Here is a 21,503-nt window from a genome sequence, read left to right as displayed (position 1 = left end):
CTTATTTCCCAAAATTATATTTTTTGATCTTCACCATATCCGCGTATATGGAAACTAAATTAAGTGCGCAAAAAAATCTTGATTTCCTTTATGATTCCAACTTCCAGATTTCCAGTAGCTATGCATATATAAAGCTTACCGGCATATCAAATACTGTATATTCTGGAAGCGACATAAAGTGCTTCAGAAAGAAAGAAAGAAAGCTAGAAAGAGGCCGAGATAATGTTGATTGATTCAGTGTAAACCGAGATAATGTCGATTGATTCAGTGGAAACTTTGATGAATATTGATTCAGTGGAAACTTTGATGAAGATCTTGGTAAAGGAATACAAGGAAGAAGAAAAACAAGAAAACAAAAGAAAACGTGAAATTTTTGTAAGTTTCGAAGATATTTATGGTGATGATAATCAATTGAAGGAAAAACAAAACAATGATAGTGATGATGATGTTCCAGAAGAAAGAAAAACTTTGGCAGAAAAGATTCAAGATTTATTGCCGGCATCCGACTCCCCGCTCAAAAAAGAAGTTGAGTTCGAGACTAATACCCCAACTAATAATATTCTAATTCTAAAAAAGTCAAATCAAGTTGAGATTTTAGGTTCGTCTAGGAATCGCAAACCAGAGCCCATAGAAAGTTATCAACATCAAGTAATAAAATGTCCTTTAGAATTTTATAGACCCAAGAAGGCTAATCTTAAGACGTCGTTCATGACAACAGAAGAGGTGTTGAAAATCTGTGATTTTAACAACCCGGAAGTGATGAATAGTCTTGATGGTGATGATGAAAAAGATGAGGGTACACTCAAGAAGATACCCACAACGTAAACAACAGTTAGCAACACATATAATTGTCACCCAGCCGTGATAAATATTGATGATGATTGACGCCATGCCAGCACTTCGTAATTAGACAGTTAACAACCAACAAGAAGCAGCAATAACCTGCATGCACAACAACAGAAGATTTTTGTTTGTGTCGTCACAAATTCTGCTGGATGAACTACTCGCTTCCGCATGCAGCTCATTAATCTAAGTATAGCTGAGATGGATGAAAAGGATTTAGGAAATATTATTGCATTAGTTTGAATTATTGATACGGGGGTAATTAATTTATTCCTTTTCTAATGTACATGATCTCACCAGTTAAGTTTAAGGTTAGAGATATTTTGTAAAAGGGTCGTAAATTTATTGACTAATTAGGGTCTGGGTCGCAGAAGTTGTAGGTTATCGGTTGAGGATTTTTCGGACCTTCAATTGACTGATGTTGACTCTTCCATCTTCTATAACCTAGAACTACTGCATCTTCTTCCCTGACTAATAGACATTGTATTCACCCTCTGAAATTAGTGTTTATTTCAAACCTTCGATCAATTTTTATCATAACATTCATGTTCTTGAATTGTTAAAATAACATGACAGTCTATAAAATGGCAAATGCCTCTAACAATCAACTCAAATTTAAAGAGTGGGCGAACCAATCTACAACTGTCAGCTTCTTATTACACAATCCACCTGCTCGTGTTGTTCAGCGACAAGCTATGAATCTGATGACTCGTATTCTTGGGTTCGTACGGGTAATCGTGATGCTTAGAAGATATATCAGAGGATAGGAAAGAAATGGGTACATAGTTGTGAGAAATATGGTAAGAATTTGTGTACCGTTGCATCTGTTGTCGTTGGTTTAGGTGATTGATGGTCATAAATTGATGAGTTTTAGATTAGGAAACTTGGGTTGCCGTCGAATTCGATATTGGTGCAGGGAAGGAGCTATAGTAGGGAAGAAAAACACAAGAATCCAACTCACCTATCGATAACCATTTTTTCGCACATCAAGTGACTGTTAAATGTGCTCAACGAATTTACATGTCCATAAGATATTTAGAAGATCTTAGACGCCTCTTTTTTGTTTGTAATAATGATTATAATCATGATTAAAGAAAACGATGTAGTTTTGAATATGGCAGTGGCGAAGATGGTTAATGTGGAGTAGATATTTTATTTTTATGTGGTGGTGGTGGTAAGGAATGAGTTAGGAGAGAACGAAGGAAATGCGCTATGGTAAAATAGTTAGACGGTCAAAGTTAGTCAACGACCCTTTCGCATCAACCATTACTTCTACGATCCAGGCCCTTTCGCACCACAACTTCTACGATCCAGACCCTAATTAGGTAAAAAACTTACCATCCTTTTACAGAATATATCTTAAGGTTATGGTTGCCCGCGGGTATGCAATATGCAGGCATCTCGCTAGATACTGCTTGTACGGTGCAGTCGGAGATGAATTTTGTTTATTAAGTCAATAGTAATGAATCTAGCTAGTTATTTGTTGTGCACGTTTTATCAAAGTCGAACTGTCTTTTCCCCAGTTTTTTTTCTTTGTTGTTGTTTCACGCTTAACTCGCTATAATGCAAGCCCAAAAACATTACACTAGCTCTAAAATTGTGCTAATGTAATATGTACATCATCTTCTCTGCTCAAAATGCTCTCTTAGTACTATTATTAGTCTATCCCGTTTTTCCATATACTCCAAACTCAGTGGTTAGACAACTGAGTGAAAATTGGTATGTCTACAATTTAAGCTGCGGCAATGTAGATGGTGAAACTTAGGTTCTTAGAAATATCCCTTCAGCTAATCTGACATGGTGTATATACCATTTTATTTTAGCTATTCATCTTACCCGACGTGTTAGCAATTTTCTAAGCGCACCAAGTATTTGTAGATTGCTTTCTTTATGCATTGGTCTGGTCTTAATATAAAAATACTGGGCAATGATACTGGGCGGATCAAGTGCTGTTCGATTGGAGTATTAGTCTCAGAAATTAAAATCCAATAGGCTTGATACTACTGTATATAGAATTTACAGAACCATTCCGAGAGAGAGGTGCTTCTGAAACAAAGAAGGAAAGAAATCGAGAAAGAAGGAGATAATGTCAATCTCTTCTGGGGGGGACTTTGATAAATATTTTTCCGAAGGATTACAAGGAAAAAGAAAAGGAGGAAAACAAAAGAAAACGTGAAATTCTTATAAATTCTGAAGATATTTACGATTGTGATGATCAATTGAAGAATAAACAAAAGAAGGTTGCTGAGAATGATATTCGGGAGGAAGAAGGGAAAACTTCGGGAAAGAAGATTCAAGATTTGGTGCCACAGTCCAACATTAACTCTCCTGGGAGAAAAGACGAGTTCAACACTAATAATCTAAATAAGTCGAATGAAATGGAGGTTTTAGGTTCCTCTAGGCATCGCGTACCGGACTCGAGCCAATACTACCAATATCACGAAAAAACTAACTTTTTTAGAGATTACCGATTCCATATTGCTAAAAATCATAAGACGTCATTCATGACAACAGAAAAGGTGTTGGAAATTTGTGATTTTAGCAACCCCGATGGTCAATCTTGATGATGGCACATTGGTACTCTGAGGACTCGAGAAAATAAAAAAGTACAACGGCAAGAACAGTTTACCAATGTAGTTCACGTAGTGGGGATAAATATCGATAATCACGACCCCAACCATCACTGCTTGATGTTAGGTACGAACAATCAGAGAGTTAAAGAATAAATAAATAAATAAAGGTTTTACCTATTTCCCGTCTCACTTTTCCTAAATCCAATCCCAATTATTCAAATCAAATTTTATATAACTTTTTTTTAAGGTGGGTATACAAAAACATACCCTATCATATTCTATATAGGTAACCGTCTTCTTCGCTAAACCACTGTCTTCCTTCTTCTTTTCTCAAACCCTTGCCTATCTTTATCATTACTGCAACTTGTTTAACACGATGGTAGCATCACGGCGTTGCCTATATGTACCATTGATATCCAATAATGTTCCACTGACATGGTTTAACGAAGGTTTGGCACCCAATATAAGAATCCCAAAAACTACAGTATGATCATAAAAGGGATTGTTCAATTTCTTTTTCAATTAGGTTTTGATTGAATTTGGATTCAATTAACTCAATCTAATAATTTTATATTAGTGGATTTTGTCTGTGATTGTACTACGGGAATTGTACTAGAGGAATATGAGTAAGTTTTGGTATTCAAACTCAAAACTTGATTAAGATTCATTTGCAAATTAATTTTCAAACCAAATTAATTCAACGGGAGTGTTAAAAGTTTAGGTTAATCATGGAAATTAAAGAATATTTGAGTGTGTTTTGTTTATCCAATTTAACCTAGCGTTTTTAGGGGCCACCCCAAAGGATTTAGGGGCCAACAATAAAACAAAAAAGGTCACCCAAAGGGAAAATGTAGCCAGCCCTTATCTCGCGTAATTCGTAATGGCGAAATTACCCTTATATATTCGGAGGATATGATAATATTGTTACCCTCCGAATGCAATCGGAAGCCAAAATCGTTCCCATACTTCCGATTGTAGTCGGTGCCGTATTAGAATGATTTGTGTTTCATTTTTTCCATTTCTTTTTAATTTTTGAGTTGTTAGAGTTATAGAGAAGAAGGTGAAGGAAAAAAAGAGAAAACCCATTTTATCACTACAAAAATGGATGGATACGAAGAAGAAGGTGAGAATCATGACGAAGAAAAAAATGTTGAGGGTTCACGACCGTTTAGAGAAGACGATTTGGGGTATATGTTGAATGATCCAAACTTTTGTGGAGAGGAAAACATAGACGACCCTTTCATGGAAGAAAATGGAGAATCGCATGATATTGAAGCTAACGATGCATGTAAAACACAGGTATTGTGTTAAGAAACTTAAATACTCGATTTGCATGCGTTTGTGTGCTTTTGTAAACAAGAAAAACCGATTATTGCATGCATTGAATGCCATGAACTACCCAGATTCGGTAGATAATTTCTAGATTAAACTTACGAATATAACACACTGAGTACCAAATATGTATATTCGGTAGTTACAAGATACTAGTTTACTGCCGAATATGAGAAAACCCCCAAACTGGTTTCCAAAAATATCTACATTCGGTAGTTATGTAGAGTTATTTACCTCCGAATGGCCCCAAAAACGAATTCCTCAGAAAATTTCAAAACTCAGTATTCTTATCCTTTACAATCGGTAATAGTTTAACATTATTTGACTGCCGAATATAACAGTGGCCTCAAAATAAAATTTCCGAAAACTTGAAAATCGGATGTTTATCGATTAAAGTTATCTCCCGGTTATTTATATTCGGCTGTTTTACTATATATTTTAGCTTCCGATTATATCATTTTTTGCACTCAGTAAACTGTGTACATTCATTTGCATAAATCGGGTGTTTTGGGTAACCGATAGGATTCCGAATATAAAGTATTCGGAAGTTTGACTTATTTAATTACCTCCGAATATCATTTTTTTCACTCAGTAAACTGTGTACATTCATTTGCATATCGGGTGTTTTGGGTAACCGATAGGATTCCGAATATAGAATATTCGGAAGTTTGACTTATTTAATAACCTCCGATTATTGTATAATAATTTGTTGCTTTCATATGCAGGCCGTTGAAGAGTTTGTTGATGACTTCTATTTGAGGCCCGACACTTCCCTATACTATGCAAACGATTTGGTATACTCATTACTACTTTTTTCTTTTTTCAAAATTTATATGTTAAATGGTTATGCTTATTAGGTTTGTTTTGTTTTATGCACGTTTAGACATTTGGAAGTAAGAAGGAGGCAAAGGAATGGCTTATGAACAAGGCAAAAGATAACATGTGCGTGGTAGTTCAAAATAATCATGTTAGTGACACTCGATTTGAAATGATTTGTGAGCGAGGTGGGACGCGAAAGAGTCACGAGGGAAAGAATAGTAAGTACATACGGAAGACGAATAGGAAATACCGAAGCAATACCAAGAAGATAGGATGCCCATTTAAGATTGTCTTCTATAAGCCCGATGGTATTAAAGGTAAAGAGTATAAAATGTATAAAGTTGATAACGGTTGTCACAACCATGATGATCCGTTGGATTTAATTGGACATGTAATGGTTGCCAAGTTAAAACCACATCAAATGCAGACGGTGAGGTCTATGCGGATCCAAAAAGCGAGTGCGATCTTAAGTAAAATAAAGGCGGACGATCCCGACAACTTGTCTTCTTTGTCTACAATTAAGTCGGCCCTAGCTACGATCAAAAGGACTGATTGGGATGGTAGAACGGTCATGCAACAATCGGAGTGGTTAGCGGAGTTACACGGCTACACCTTGAGAAGGGAAGAAAAGGATGGTATAGTGGTTCGTATTTTCTTGGCACATCCCGAAATGATCCAATTGGCTCAATGCTTTCATCAAATTTTGTTGATAGATGCTACTTATAAGACAAACAAGTATAACATGCCGTTGTTGAACATTGCTTGCCATACTTCGGAAAAAACACGTTTACGATTGCATGGGGTTTAATGGATCATGAGAACAATGTGAGTTTCATTTGGATGTTGGAGACGTTGAGGTCCATTTATAACGGTGATAATTTTCCAAGGGTTATTGTAACGGATAACGATCAAGCCTTAATGCATGCAATAGCGGTAGTGTTTCCGGAAGCCCAAAACTTGCAATGTACGTGGCACATTCAATGCAATCTCAAAACCAATTGCCATCATCATTTCCAAGCTAAAAGACCAAGGAAGGGTACCAAGAGGTCAAAGGAAGAGGATGAGCGCATTAGTAAATTAACCTTGGAAGAACGTAAGGAAGAGGATAGGCTATTTGAAGAAAAGTGGAAGGAGGATGGAATAATTTGGAAAATGTTCATGAAAGCATGGGACAAAATCGTTTGGTCGATGACCGAGGAAATTTACGAATGTAACTTGAAGAAATTTGAGGATGAATACAGCACGGACTACCCAAAACCGGTTGAGTATTGTAAACACAATGGTTAACGATTAAGGAGAGGTTTGTGTTTGCATGGACATATGAATATCGTAACTTCAAGAACGAGGCGACAAGCATTGCGGAGGGGTCTCATGGTCGACTAAAGAAAATACTAATTGGTAGTCAAAATGGAGTTGTGTCGATCCAAGAAGCAATCCATGAATTCACCAATCGTGATCTCGTAAAGATTAGGAAATGTATGCAATTTAGTGTACACCAATTCCCGATGGAACATATTAAGGAAAAATTGCTTCTAAGGGGAGTTGTTCATAAAGTTTCAAGATGGGCAATAAATCGCATGATGAAACAATTGAAGTTATATAAAACTTATGATGACGAGAATACGGTTTGTGTTTGCAAGGATATGATAGGTATTGGACTCCCATGTCGTCATAAGTTGGGTAGGTATGTTGAAGTGATTGACATCGATGATATTCACCCATTTTGGAAGCAATTAAATTTCACTCCGAACACCCCGGTAGTTGATGGTCCGTCTTTCTTCGAGTCGGAATTGTATGCACGAATAGCCGAGCGTTACGCTACATCAAACGGCACCAAAAAGCAAATATTGATGCATAATTTGGAGGAAGCCCTTCACCCTTGTTTAAGGGAGGTTGATGAACCTATTAAGCAAAAGAACACCGGTAGGCCGAACACCGAAGTGTCGAGGACCATCCAAAGAAAAGAGTTGAAGGAGTATTTGTCTAATAAAAGAATATTGTCTAGGCACGAGTGTTCGGAAGCCGAATTTGAAGATGAGCCGGAACCTAAGAAAAGAGGTCGTCCAAGAAATGATCAAAGTGGACCAACCACCCGACAAGTAAGGCCAAAGATCTCTACAGAGCCTTCTCAAGTAAGTCAACCCAATGTTGTCGAAGAAGTTGTTGAGCAAATGAACGCCTCGCAACAAACCCAACCAATGGAAATTCTTACTATAAAAGAGGACAAAGGTACTCTTCGTTGCCCTAGAGATCTTAATGGAAGACCAAATCGATCCACATATACAATATACAAAGAGTATTTGGAACAACTCCCTCCACTTATCATTCCATTTGTTTTGTCGACCGACGAGGTTGATGGGGATGGAAATTGTGGGTTTCACGTTGCTACGGAACAAATGGGTTACTTTAGAGAGGCGGATATCGAAGATGTCACCCAATGCCAATATTTAAGAAATAAGATGGCGGTACAACTAGTGAAGGACAAGGGTTTTTATATGGAGATGATGAGGCGAGGAGATAGATACGACAAAGAACAAGAGTTCAAAGACTTAGTTGCGCGTGGAAGTGTCGAAAGGGATTGAAGACAATCGGATCCAAGTATTGGATGACAATGCCTAAATTTGGATATCTCCTAGCGGACGTTTTGAATTGCGTGGTACATTTCTTCGTTCCTCCTATTATGGACTTAGCATGACGTTTGCACCCACAAGAACGGCTTGCGACGAGTCGGTTAAAGATAGAAGAATCGTAATGGCATTTGTGAATGAAATGCATTTTATCGGTTTAAGAGTAAAGAAAGATTGTCCGTTACCTCCGTTGAGTAAGTGGCACGATTACTTCCCGATGAACCATTGCAAGGATTGGGTGAAACAATATGAGTCCAACATGGTTGATTGGGATCGTGTTATGGACAACAACTTTCCCGCTGAGTTACTCGAATTGATCCCCTCGGATGATGACGATGTTTGATCGTTTTTTTTCGAGGCACGATTATAATTTTTTTTGAAACTATGTAATCGGAACAACAGTATTATAACACTTCAATACGATTAATCATATTCGGGAATTCCATATTTTATCAAACCGCCGATTAATATTAAAAATTTGAATTTACAGCACTCAAACATCACATGTTATTCTTTTTTCCCAGTCCGAGATGCAACAATCAACGCGGCTTCGAAATGTAGAAACGACTCTCCTCTCCACTTGGAATAAGCATCTTGTGCCGCAAACCTGTCGTCTCTGTGCCTAGCAAGAATACGGTTGTACTCGGTGCACAATTTTATAACATGGTGCACCCTTGAAAAACATGGGATGGTTCATAATTGTGGCGTGGCTTCTTGTACTTACCAACAAAAGGACCCAATGAAACGTTAATCCAAAATATACGATCGTCTGCTGTTCTTTGGGTAGATCTTTCACAATGTAATAATTTTTTATCCATTCGGTCTCTTCCTCAACTTGTTTAATCTTTCTCTATGATGGAATTGTTCTTGACCTCGCTTCTTAGCCTTGATTTCCTCTTCCTCCTCCTCCGTTGCCACTAACGATGGTTTAATTTTTTGGGTTGTTTGTTCCTTTTTTGTATTTCTTCTTCCCTTGCTGCAATTGATGTAGTTGTTCGCTTGCATCTTCGAAGTATGTTGTCGATTGATGATGGACTTGCCATTGAAAAGGTTTTTCATTCAGATTTTTACTCAATAATAACTGAGAGGGGTTACCCTCCTTATATAGATTAGAGTTCCAACGGATCTAATTTTTGAAAATATGGCCGTTGAGGTTTCTGAAAATATGGCCGTTGAGGTTTCGTATCATTGGTGCACTACAATCGGTTGTTAACGATACACGTATTACCTCCGAATAAGACATTCGGTGGAAAACTTAAATTCTTATCTACCGATTAAGTTGGTATTTCTAAACACGACTATATTATTCGGAGGATAATTGTTTTGTAAAGTCCGAATGTACGATGGCCCAAAAATCAGAATTTGGGAAAAACTTATACTTTTCAAATTTTGAAATTGAAATAATCGGAAGTATAATTAGTTACCCAAACTTCCGAATATGGGCTGTCTAACATTCTATATTGGCCCTTGGAACCACCTAGAGCCAAGGCGTGGTTTGTTTTGAACTTGCTATATTCGGAGGATAATTGTTTTGTAAAGTCCGAATGTACGATGGCCCAAAAATCAGAATTTGGGAAAAACTTATACTTTTCAAATTTTGAAATTGAAATAATCGGAAGTATAATTAGTTACCCAAACTTCCGAATATGGGCTGTCTAACATTCTATATTGGCCCTTGGAACCACCTAGAGCCAAGGCGTGGTTTGTTTTGAACTTGCTATATTCGGAGGATAATTGTTTTGTAAAGTTCCGAATGTACGATGGCCCAAAAATCAGAATTTGGGAAAAACTTATACTTTTCAAATTTTGAAATTGAAATAATCGGAAGTATAATTAGTTACCCAAACTTCCGAATATGGGTTGTCTAACATTCTATATTGGCCCTTGGAACCACCTAGAGCCAAGGCGTGGTTTGTTTTGAACTTGCTATATTCGGAGGATAATTGTTTTGTAAAGTTCCGAATGTACGATGGCCCAAAAATCAGAATTTGGGAAAAACTTATACTTTTCAAATTTTGAAATTGAAATAATCGGAAGTATAATTAGTTACCCAAACTTCCGAATATGGGTTGTCTAACATTCTATATTGGCCCTTGGAACCACCTAGAGCCAAGGCGTGGTTTGTTTTGAACTTGCTATATTCGGAGGATAATTGTTTTGTAAAGTCCCGAATGTACGATGGCCCAAAAATCAGAATCTGGGAAAAACTTATACTTTTCAAATTTTGAAATTGAAATAATCGGAAGTATAATTAGTTACCCAAACTTCCGAATATGGGATGTCTAACATTCTATATTGGCCCTTGGAACCACCTAGAGCCAAGGCGTGGTTTGTTTTGAACTTGCTATATTCGGAGGATAATTGTTTTGTAAAGTCCCGAATGTACGATGGCCCAAAAATCAGAATTTGGGAAAAACTTATACTTTTCAAATTTTGAAATTGAAATAATCGGAAGTATATAACATTATATTGTCTTCCCAATAAATACTGGCCCCAAAATGGGATTTTTCCTATATCAGAAATTTTGAGATTTTTCAATATATATATATATATATTCGGTAGTGAGTGTACTTCCGAATACTGTGTGTCTACTTAAGTATATTCGGGAGACAAAAAATTCATTAAACAACCGATTATTACCAGTTTGTATCCAGGAAGATATGACCAACAATATTCGGCCGATAACCATCAAATATTTCTCCCGAATATTGTCGATGTTCTTGAGAAATGAAGAACACGACTACATTCGGAAGTAAAGGAGCATGAATATCGCCCAAATCTGGATAAATAACCGAAAACCCTAGAATTATTTTTTCTCGATTCGCCGAATTAAAGCGAAATAAACCCCAAAAATGATAGATTCTTACCTAATTGGGGCCATTTGACTTTGGAGCGGAATTTTTTTTTTCTTCCACAATCGAAAGATAATAGGAAACTGGAAGAAGAAGAGTTGAAATGAGTAGAATTGTTTTTGATTTGGTTTTCATACAGTTTTACCATAAGGGCATTTATGTAACTTCAATATCATATAGGGTACCCCTTAACTAGAGTCTTTGACTGGGTATAAATTGATGGCCCCTAAATCCTTTGGGGTGGCCCCTAAAAACGCTAGGCAATTTAAATTGAGTTATACAAAATTTAATTTGGATAGTTGGGATGGGATTTAGGGAAAGTGGGGATGGGAAATAGGTAAAACCATAATAAATCGACCAATTGATTTGTTTTGTTTTTGTTTGACCTCAGTTCATTTCATACTTAGTCTCTCCGTCGTAGATGAAAAGGAATAAGTGGTTAATAATAATATTTTACTAATTTACTATCCAAAATATGATGTTGATGGTTGTACTTTTTAAAATTTTATTCGCTTGCATCGGACGGTCGAGAAAATAAGTATAATATTAAGTTAGTTTTGTGCTTTCATTCTCCACTAATGATTGTATTTTTTTACATTTTATTCGCTTGCATCCGACGGTGGAGAAAATAAGTATAATATTAAGTTAGTTTTGTGCTCTTATTCTCCACCATCAGATGTAATGTAAGTGAATGGATGATTGATAATATTTGTTTTATTTTCCGTAAGGTCATTCAGACATGGTTAGTTAGGATGTAATCTTCGTTATCCATCCACTTCAGGATGTGATCTTCATTATCCATCCATTTTCACTTTTATTTTTCGAAGCGTTCCATTCATTTATATCCCACGAGAAAATTTATTTCGAAGTTTAAGTTTAAAGGATGCACTCACTTTATATATATGGTCATTCTTACTTATCTTCATAGGCCGTCCAAAAGTCCATGTTTCACGATTAGTTCTCACGATTGGCTCTATAATAAAAAATAATATTTATATTTTGCATTTATGCATGGATAATGTTAGTTTTATAGAGTCAGGAAGAAGTAGAGTTATTACGAGATTCTCTGAGCAATTCTTTTGACATTATTTGTATTATTAAAATTTAGCTAACCATCGCATTTTTCTTGCCAGATCAATATCATCGAAAAAGAAATATTGTAAATACAAGAAGAACACGCTTATACGTTCTTGAATTTTTGTTTCAATATTTTTTCATTTTGTGATTAACTTTTTTTTTTTCAGAAAAGAGCCTAGCCTCATATATATACATTGATAAAAATACACCGATTCAAGATCAGGATCCATTACAGGATTGACCAGGGGACTTCTACAGTCATAGATATTTCATACAGACGACATACATAATCAAGTCACTTAAAAACTTCGTTACAAGACATATTCCAACAATGAATCCTAACCATTCTACAAAATTTTCTAAGTAACATAACTAGTTTAAATGGTCTAGTTTGGATTAACAGTAACTCATCCAAATCATATAGCAAATCTACAATTAGTAGAGATCTTTGGACCCAACGATCCAACCATTTATCAAGGGTTTTTTTAAAAACATGGTAATACATATGATATAGGTATAACAGGATCCACCCATTTTTCAAATGCTTTTTTCCTTTTTTCAAAGTAACAGTAAAGATAACTTAAATCGGTCATCAAGAAAAGAAATCGGTCTTTGGAGGAGGTTTGGGTCTTCATCAGAACTAGTCTGAAACCGTTTGTTGCTGGTGGCTTTAGTGTTGTTGCTGGTATCTTTTCAGAATCGGTTGATGCTGCTGAAAAAGCGGGGGTATAACAACCACACCTAATAATTCGTTCGGCAATCTGTATGGACTAACTCCAATATAATTCTGAGAGCACCAACTTAAAAGAGAGCTCAATCAAGAGATATATCAAAGAGCTAAATCTCAATTTCTCAATACAATCTGTAATCGAACAGATAACAATTTGTGAGCCCGATTGATATGAGAAATAACTTGGACAGTACCAAAGACCAATTCCCAACTGCCAATCAATTCCTATCCAACAATCAAGGTCGGATTTACCAATTGGTTGAACTACACACAACCTGTGATATTTCAATTATATAAAAATATAATGCATAAAAGAAATAACACAGATACCAGAAATTTTCTTGACGAGGAAACCGCAAATGCAGAAAAATCCCAGGACCTAGTCCATATTTGAACACCACACTGTATTAAGCCGCTACAGACACTAGCCTACTACAAGTTAACTTCGGACTGGAATGTAGTTGAGCGCTAACCAAGTCTCACACTGATTAAGGTACAATCACGTTCCTTATGCCTCTAGAACCACGTCGGATTCTGTGCACTTGATTCCCTTAGCTGATCTCACCCACAACCAAGAGTTGCTACGACCCAAAGTCGAAGACTTATAAACAAATCTGTCTCCCACGGATTCTGGTAGATAAATATGTCTCCCATAGAAGTACCTATAAAGTTTTTATTCCGTCTTTTGATAAATCAAGGTGAACAGGAACCAATTGATAATTCGGTCTTATACTCCCGAGGAGCAGCCTGGAAATATCAATCACCTCACAATAACTTAACTATATGGTAGTAGAAGAAGTTATTGCGGAATCACAAAGAATGAGACGAAGAGCTTTGTGATTACTTTTTATATCTTACCTATCAGAGATAAATCTCGAGCAAATCTTAGAGAAGATAATACTCAATATGATAGATCAAGTAAGATCATAATACGCAACTACAGAGAAAATAGCTGAGTCTGGATTCATGAATCCCATATGAAGTCTTCAAGTCGTTAACCTATAATGGTTTTGGAAAAACCTAGGTTAAAGGAGAATCGACTCCAGTCGCAACTAGGACACAGGAAAGTGCGGGGATTACATTTTCCAGTTGCTAGAGTTATCAATTATATAGTATTTCAAATCAGGGTTTGCTTTCAATCAAAGCTAAGATAGCTTAGTAACAAAACATTCAATACTCACCTTTAGATGAAATCCTGATTTAAGATTCAAGCTAAGTCTGCTTAAAACAAAAGCAATATCTCTCCACCGTTAGATGGTCTTAGCTTGTTACACACAAATGAAATATACCTTCATTTAGATATGGGTAACCGTACCTAAACGTGTATATTGAGTTCACTCAATAACAGTTAACCGAAGTTAGCCATATGAACACTTTTGTCTTAACCACATTCATCTAACACCTCTAGATCAAATATGATGGTCAATTAATCATGAAAGATAATCAAATGAATCTAATTGTGTTTCACATAGAGTTGTTCAACTGTACACAATCTCATAGAAATATATATGAACCAACTGAATCAAAATCGGATTGATTCGTAAGAATCAATTCACGAACATTAAGCCACGGTTTGCAAATATTGCATTCCTTAATTCATAAATGTATTTGTTCATGAGTATGAAAAACATACTTAACCGATTTTAGAACTTTAACCACTAAGTTTTCAAACAGGTAGGTAAACTATAGCTTTCAGACTTTGGTCTTGTCCAGCCGTAGCCATCCAGTACCTACCTCAGGTAGAACCGTTCACATACTAGTATGCAAACAAGGTTCCCGGACTTTAGCAGTTAAAACCGTTCGCATACTAGGTATGCGAACAAGGTTCCCGGACCTGAATCATACCAAAAGAGTTTGCGCACTAGATACGCATACTGTGTTGTATCCAGACAAAGGTTTTTGCTTTAAAATCCCATTTCAATCATTGAAACATCCTTAGAGACGACAATACTTATCTCACATAAATTATCAGCTTCAATTAATTTTCAAGTGATCGAATGATCAATATGAAACATTCCAAGTCGGCATCAAATGATTGTCTGACACAAATCATGTAAGATGCTTCAAGGAAATTTTCACATGATCACCTTTTGACCTAATATTTAGTTTCCAACAAATAAATTGTTCCCAACTAAAATCGTCAAGAATATGATGAATGTAGTTAAAGCAAAAAGCTTCCAACACATATTTCGAGAAATAGATAACCGAGTTAAACTCAGCTCGAAATATCAAATGTGTATAATATAAAAGTCTATATAGCTATACGACTTAGTCTCATTAGGAGAGAATATAATAGACTTCTGAGTAATAGATAAGTTTTGGTCTCCATGTACCTTTTGTTGATGAAGTACCTCCAAGCTCTCCTCAGTAGATCTTCGTATTCAATTTATGAATTTCGTGAAGTCTAAAGTTCAACTACACATTTTATCCTATAATCCGCGAGATAGCTATAAGTAGACTAGAAATCAAGACTATAGTTTTGATCAACTAAACATGACAAACAAGCTTGAGATAGCAACGCTTGCGAGTTCGACTGAGCAATGCTCTAACAGCTGTTGTTGACTTGGAAGAACCTGGTACTGCTGATGAAATTGTAGATCTATTGATGATGTTGTTGTTCATGATAAACTTCAACAAAAGATACTAATACTAATACTAATACTAATATAACCCTTAACCTAATAATGAAATCAAATAAAGGTATAGATGGATCTAACCCTTGAAGAGGAAATAGTAAACGAGAAGAATGAAAAGGAAACCTAAATATAGAAACCAAAGATTTGAAAACGCAATTGAAAGAGGGACAAACACAATATTGATAGAGCGGATGTGAGAAGAACAGAGATTTTGGGAGAAGATCGGCTCAACTAGGTTATTTGGGTTTCTATGATCGCTAGGAGCAATTCTTTGTGATTAAGTTGGGTAATGGTTTAAAATGAAAAGTTAATATATGGGTAACTAACTTAGAATGTGTATAAAATGATATGCCATGTGAAGTAAAAGATGTCATATTTACCCAGGTATTTTTATAAATGCTCTGATTATCCTTACTGACTTTGGGATTATTTGGTAAGTTAGTTCATGACATTCATACTTATTTTGTCGATCGGATTATGAAATATGGATGAGATCAAAAATTTTAGATTTATTTTTTTTGGCGAAAGCGCGAAAAAAGCCTCACGAATATGAGACATGAATCATGAGCCTAAAATCAACCATTTAAAAAAAAAATTGGGGGATTCTAAAATAAATATAAAAATTCTAAAGTAATTTGAAAAATACCTTGATCCAAAAAAAATGGTAATGGCTAAATTACCCTTGAGTATCTCCTAGTGTGTTAAGATTAAACTTTATATTTTTGATTTTATCTTTTTAAGTGTTAGTTATAGAATAAAGAAAGTATAAGAAGAAGGACGAGAAGGAGGAATTTGAGATATTTGACTGATATGAGAGATTCTAATGAGGATTTTGATGTTGTGGAATCCTTATCTCACCAAGAAGAAGGTGCTTACATTAATTTTAGTGACTCTCAATTACAACCTTTTGTCGAGAATCAAACTTTCATCCATGAAAAAACATAAACTCATACCCTAACGCAAACCCTACGTCAATCTTCAAATGAAGAAGCAAGCATGTGATTTATGTAGGTATTTGTTGCATTTAAAGATTTCAAGTCGGCATAGCATTGCGATGAAGACTATGCCGACATAGTTGTCTACATTGTCGAGGATATTACAACAATGCCGACTGTGATCACTTCCGTTGGTATAGTCGTAATCCTCCAAACCAATGTTGATTGTTGATGGATTTTGGTCAGAGCGAGAGTCATCAACAATCGGCATTGTTTTCAATGTTCACCTAGTGCGCTGCTGGACAGTTGGCACAATATGATTTTCATCGGTTATGCTGACTGAACGGTCGGCATTGATGTTTCTTTTTCGGTTATGCCTACTGTTCTGTCGGCATTGATTATTTTTTTGCTTTCCAATACCGATTCTAATCATTTATTGGACTTTTTTTTTGTTAGATCGTATCACAACCTTGTCATGTGGAATAGTTGGGTCTAGATACTTCCGATAAGTGAACGGGGATACCAAATTTAATTTTCTTTTAGTTGATATTTCATCATTAGAAAAACTACACCCTTAGCCAGAATCTACTCTCACGTAACCGTGAGTATCCCCCAATTTGCGAAAGTATCCCCTAGTTGTGGCTTCTTTTTTAACCCAGTTGAATATGAGATTCAATTGTTGGTTTTTAGACTCGCTGAATTTGAGATCTAGCTCGTGTTTATTTTATAACCCACCCTAACCCAAAAAGAAAAAAGATGCAGAAACTGAGATCGAAAGAATGAAGGAGTAGATCAGCTTAATTTAAAATAAAAATCAAATCTAAAAACATGTTTTTCTCTTTGATTGATAAAGAATGAACTGGTATTATCACCACTCAATGACTTTACCACTATACTACGTACAACAAGAATATGTTATTGGTGTGAGGCTTATCACAATTTAATACTAGTACTAACACCCTGCATGTAAAGGAGGACCTACAAAAATAACTTTTCCACCCTAGATGGATGATTTACTACGGTGTATAGGTATTTTCTATCTTTATCTTATTAGGAAGTGGAGAATAATTTTTATGAGATCTCCAAATTTTAAAGTGCAGACACCATCCACTGACTTGAAAGATGAGAGTCGAGCTTCAACAGACATGAGCATACAAAGAAGACTTCATCCGGATAATCCATGTCTTGGTCGGATGTTGTTGTAGTATAGTGATAAAGTCATTGGTAAAGTCTGAATGTCTAGAGAGAGAATATCCTTTGGCCAGACCCGTCCCCAAGGGGTGAGCATGGGCCGGTATGGACCGGTTTTCACCTCATCCGCATCCAATCCAGATCCAATGGATGCACGGATGAACGGATTGGATACGGATAATCCAATGGATTTTTTTTAGTTAAAATTTATAGTAAAGAAATAAAGCCAACACAAATGACTCCTTATAAAACCTACATATCCTATATATGTATACAAATATAAAAATTTCATGTACAACACCCGAAGCATACACCTTAAAAATTCCTAAATGATCCGTAGTATTTTTCACTTTCGGGAAAATTAGGTTAAGGCCCAACCCATGGATAGCACATAATATGAGGCCCTTAATTAAAAGAAGTTTAAATCTAGACCCCGAATTATTAAAAGACACTCATACCCTTACATATATTGTCAAACCCCAAATTAAATAAAATTTAAATTGAAGCCCAAAATTATTAAATCTAGGCCCAAAATTATTAAAATATCGCGTGAATGTGTAAACAGAATTTACACATGCATATGCCATGTGTATCCAGAAGTTACACATCGTTATGACATGTGTAATGCAAAGTTACATATCACAAAATAGACATAAAAAAATGCATACAAAAAATACATGTATTACTTTAATATTCATTTATAATAATTTCTTAGCATGTGTAACTTGCATCTGTCTAGTGTAATTGAGAGTTATATATGCATCTATCTTGTGTAATCGAGAGTTACGTGCATATGTCTAGGCCCAACAACCGCTACTAGCCACCACCACTGCCTCCTCCAAAACCTGCACCTCCACCACCACAAATAAGCCACCATCTTTTATGAAGTTATCTGCAACCTGAAGAATAACAAACAAACGTATTTTATGAGATTAAAAGAAAGACATACAAAACAATGCATAATCACTTTCAAATACATGTGACTAGTACAACTAGCATTTACACATCCATAAAGCTTGTGTAACTGGCATGCGTAATTTTTTGGTTACAAGGTTTGTTCATTTTAGCATGTGTAATTAGAAGATACTCATGCATCTGTCTAGTGTAATTCAGAGTTACACATGCATCCTACTTGTGTAATTAGGAGTTACACAAGCATATAACATGTGTAACTAGAAGTTACACATGCATCCTACTTGTGTAGTGTGAATAAATGCGCAGTCTAGACATAGAATTTGAAATTAAAAACAACAAGAGAGATATCTAAAAAGGTGTACCAGCAAGCAAAGAAATAAACTAAAAACAACAAGAGAGGGATCTAAAAAGGTGTACCAGCAAGCAAAGAAATGTCGTCTTCCCTGTCCCCTTTTCACCAAGCATAACTACAATCTGAGGATCATCAAACTCTCCCTCCATGATATGAAGCTCAAATTTTCCTATCTGCAATACGAAGTTAACGTCGACAGATGAGGTCAATTCATGAACTATCGCATCCTTGACAAGGTGGTTAAACAATAAAGACTTCAAACACAAATGTAAACGGGAAAATAAACAACCCAATTAGAAGCTTCACCAATACTTTTCTCATACATTAAGACAACTGAAATTCCTAATGATTCATCTAATCCAGGTTCTTCAATTATGTCTTTAGTTAATGATATTTCATAGTTAAACAAGCATTTATAGGTATAATAGCAACTAAATCTCTTTCGTTTAAATCAAATATGGTTTACTGAAATCGAATCTTAACTGTAGCATAAACTGAAATCAAATAATTACCTATGACGACTGTCACCACCACTTTCTAGCAAACGATCATCATGCATATAACATAGACTTTATATCCTATCCAATTAGCATGTGTATCTATAAGTTACACATCTAATTAGCATGTGTAACTAGTAGCTACACATCTAATTAGCATGTGTATATATAAGTTACACATCTAATTAGCACATATAACTAGTAGCTACAAGTCCATTTATCTTGCCAAGTTATAACACTCTACAAATATGATCAAATCAATGAATTGTACAATAAACGTATAATGTATGTTGATGTATATAAGAAATCACAGACCTGCTCCGCAGAACGATACATGGCATGACTATTCATTAAGATTCAGATCACTAGATTGGCCTCCAGCAATAAGCACGCAGTTCTGTACAGGAACTCCAGCACATTTCATGAAGTAGTCATATTTCACGCACCTTCCATAAGCAAGAACCTAGAATTAATAAAAGATCCTTGAAGGCCAATAAGTAAATAAAAAAGTGTTGCACGTAACTCACTTTAAATATTTAATATTCCAGTAGGTTTTCTCGCAGTTAGATCTTCTAGTAAAGGACCATAATTTCTCAATGACATAAGAAAAAACAGAGAAATATAAAGAATGCTTTATCAGCTTACCATATGTTTCTCAAATACAAAGCCAAGATTGGGACCCTGTGATCTAGAAATGAGCTCAAAGGCATTCATTGTAACTGGCCTTTCTTCTCGCCTCTCGACAACAAGGTTTTTCCCGATTCCTGTTTTACAAAATGAAATACTTAACAAACAAATTTTAACTAAATACATTGTCACTATAAATTGTCACATGTTTTCTCTTTAAATGTAATAATGTCAAGGACGAATGGGGATACATTACCCTAGTCTCACTGAAAAGAGCATCTACATCAACAAGAGCAACATCCTCTGCTTCAAAGATGGGCGGCTTATATTCTTTCTTAAACCATTTATTCTCTATGACCTCGGAAATGGAAATCCTCTGTTACAACAAGTAAAATATAGGAATCATGGATCACCACATACACATTGACAGTGCCCCTCAAAGATATCATCTACATTAGGATGCACTTCTTCAACTCAGAAAGCATAATATAGAGTCAAGACAGAAGGACATATCACATACTGTCAAGGGATTTGGATCCAGGATATTCTTGGTCAATTTCTTTGCATTTGGGGAGAACCAAGGAAGTCAAGTAAAATCGGCCTTGAAAATCTGCAATCACATAGGTTCGTGTGTTATCCCTCAGATAAAAAATATGGAAAGAGATTCCCATGTTAACAAAGGACTTCAGTTCCTATTTGTATCAGACTCAAGGCAGTATTTGTTTTTTGAAATTATGTGGTGATTGCAGTTTATATCCTCCGTGAGAACTATGAAGTCAGACATAGATAAGCCAACCATTATAAGTGTATCTAATGAACAGATGAAGAATCACTTTATAACATGGATATGTTTAACAATACGATGACAACCGAGTAAAAGTTGGACAGAATGAGAAATAAGATTTGGGTTTAGTTTGAATCCGATATAGAAGATTCATTCAAACATATGTGCAAACTAGTAAACTTAGTTACGCATCATTTAAGGTTCACTGAAACTTTTACACATCCGTATAGCTAGCGTACTCCGTAAAATTCGAAGGCATCCACTTAGCAGTTACTCAAATATTTTTAACAAATCCATTTTATGTAAGCTTTCACATTTAAATTAGCTAAGTCTAGAAGCAACCATGTTGAGTTAGGTATTCTTCAAACCAATTAATTTTTTATGATACCCGCATATGATTTCAAACAGAGAGATGGACATATAGTTGTATCAGACCTGTCTGCAGCTTTGCACATAAGAAGAATCTGCCCATCCTCATCTTGCATAATTAGCTTTCTTTTGTTACTAAACTCCAATATGTTCATGATTTTGTATTCCCCGTAAATGATTCATCTGATAGCAAATACAATGAATCAATACAACAAACATACATGAACCAGTGGCAAAATAAAATTGAAAACGAACATTGTTCACTATTACTGAGGGATATCTTTCTCTGATATCAACAGTTGATTGGGGTTCTTTTACAGTGTCATCCAACTTAATGTGTAATT

The sequence above is a fragment of the Papaver somniferum genome, chromosome 4, assembly GCF_003573695.1.
Source record: "Papaver somniferum cultivar HN1 chromosome 4, ASM357369v1, whole genome shotgun sequence".
Classification (NCBI taxonomy): domain Eukaryota; kingdom Viridiplantae; phylum Streptophyta; class Magnoliopsida; order Ranunculales; family Papaveraceae; genus Papaver; species Papaver somniferum.
This window is presented reverse-complemented; position numbering follows the sequence as displayed.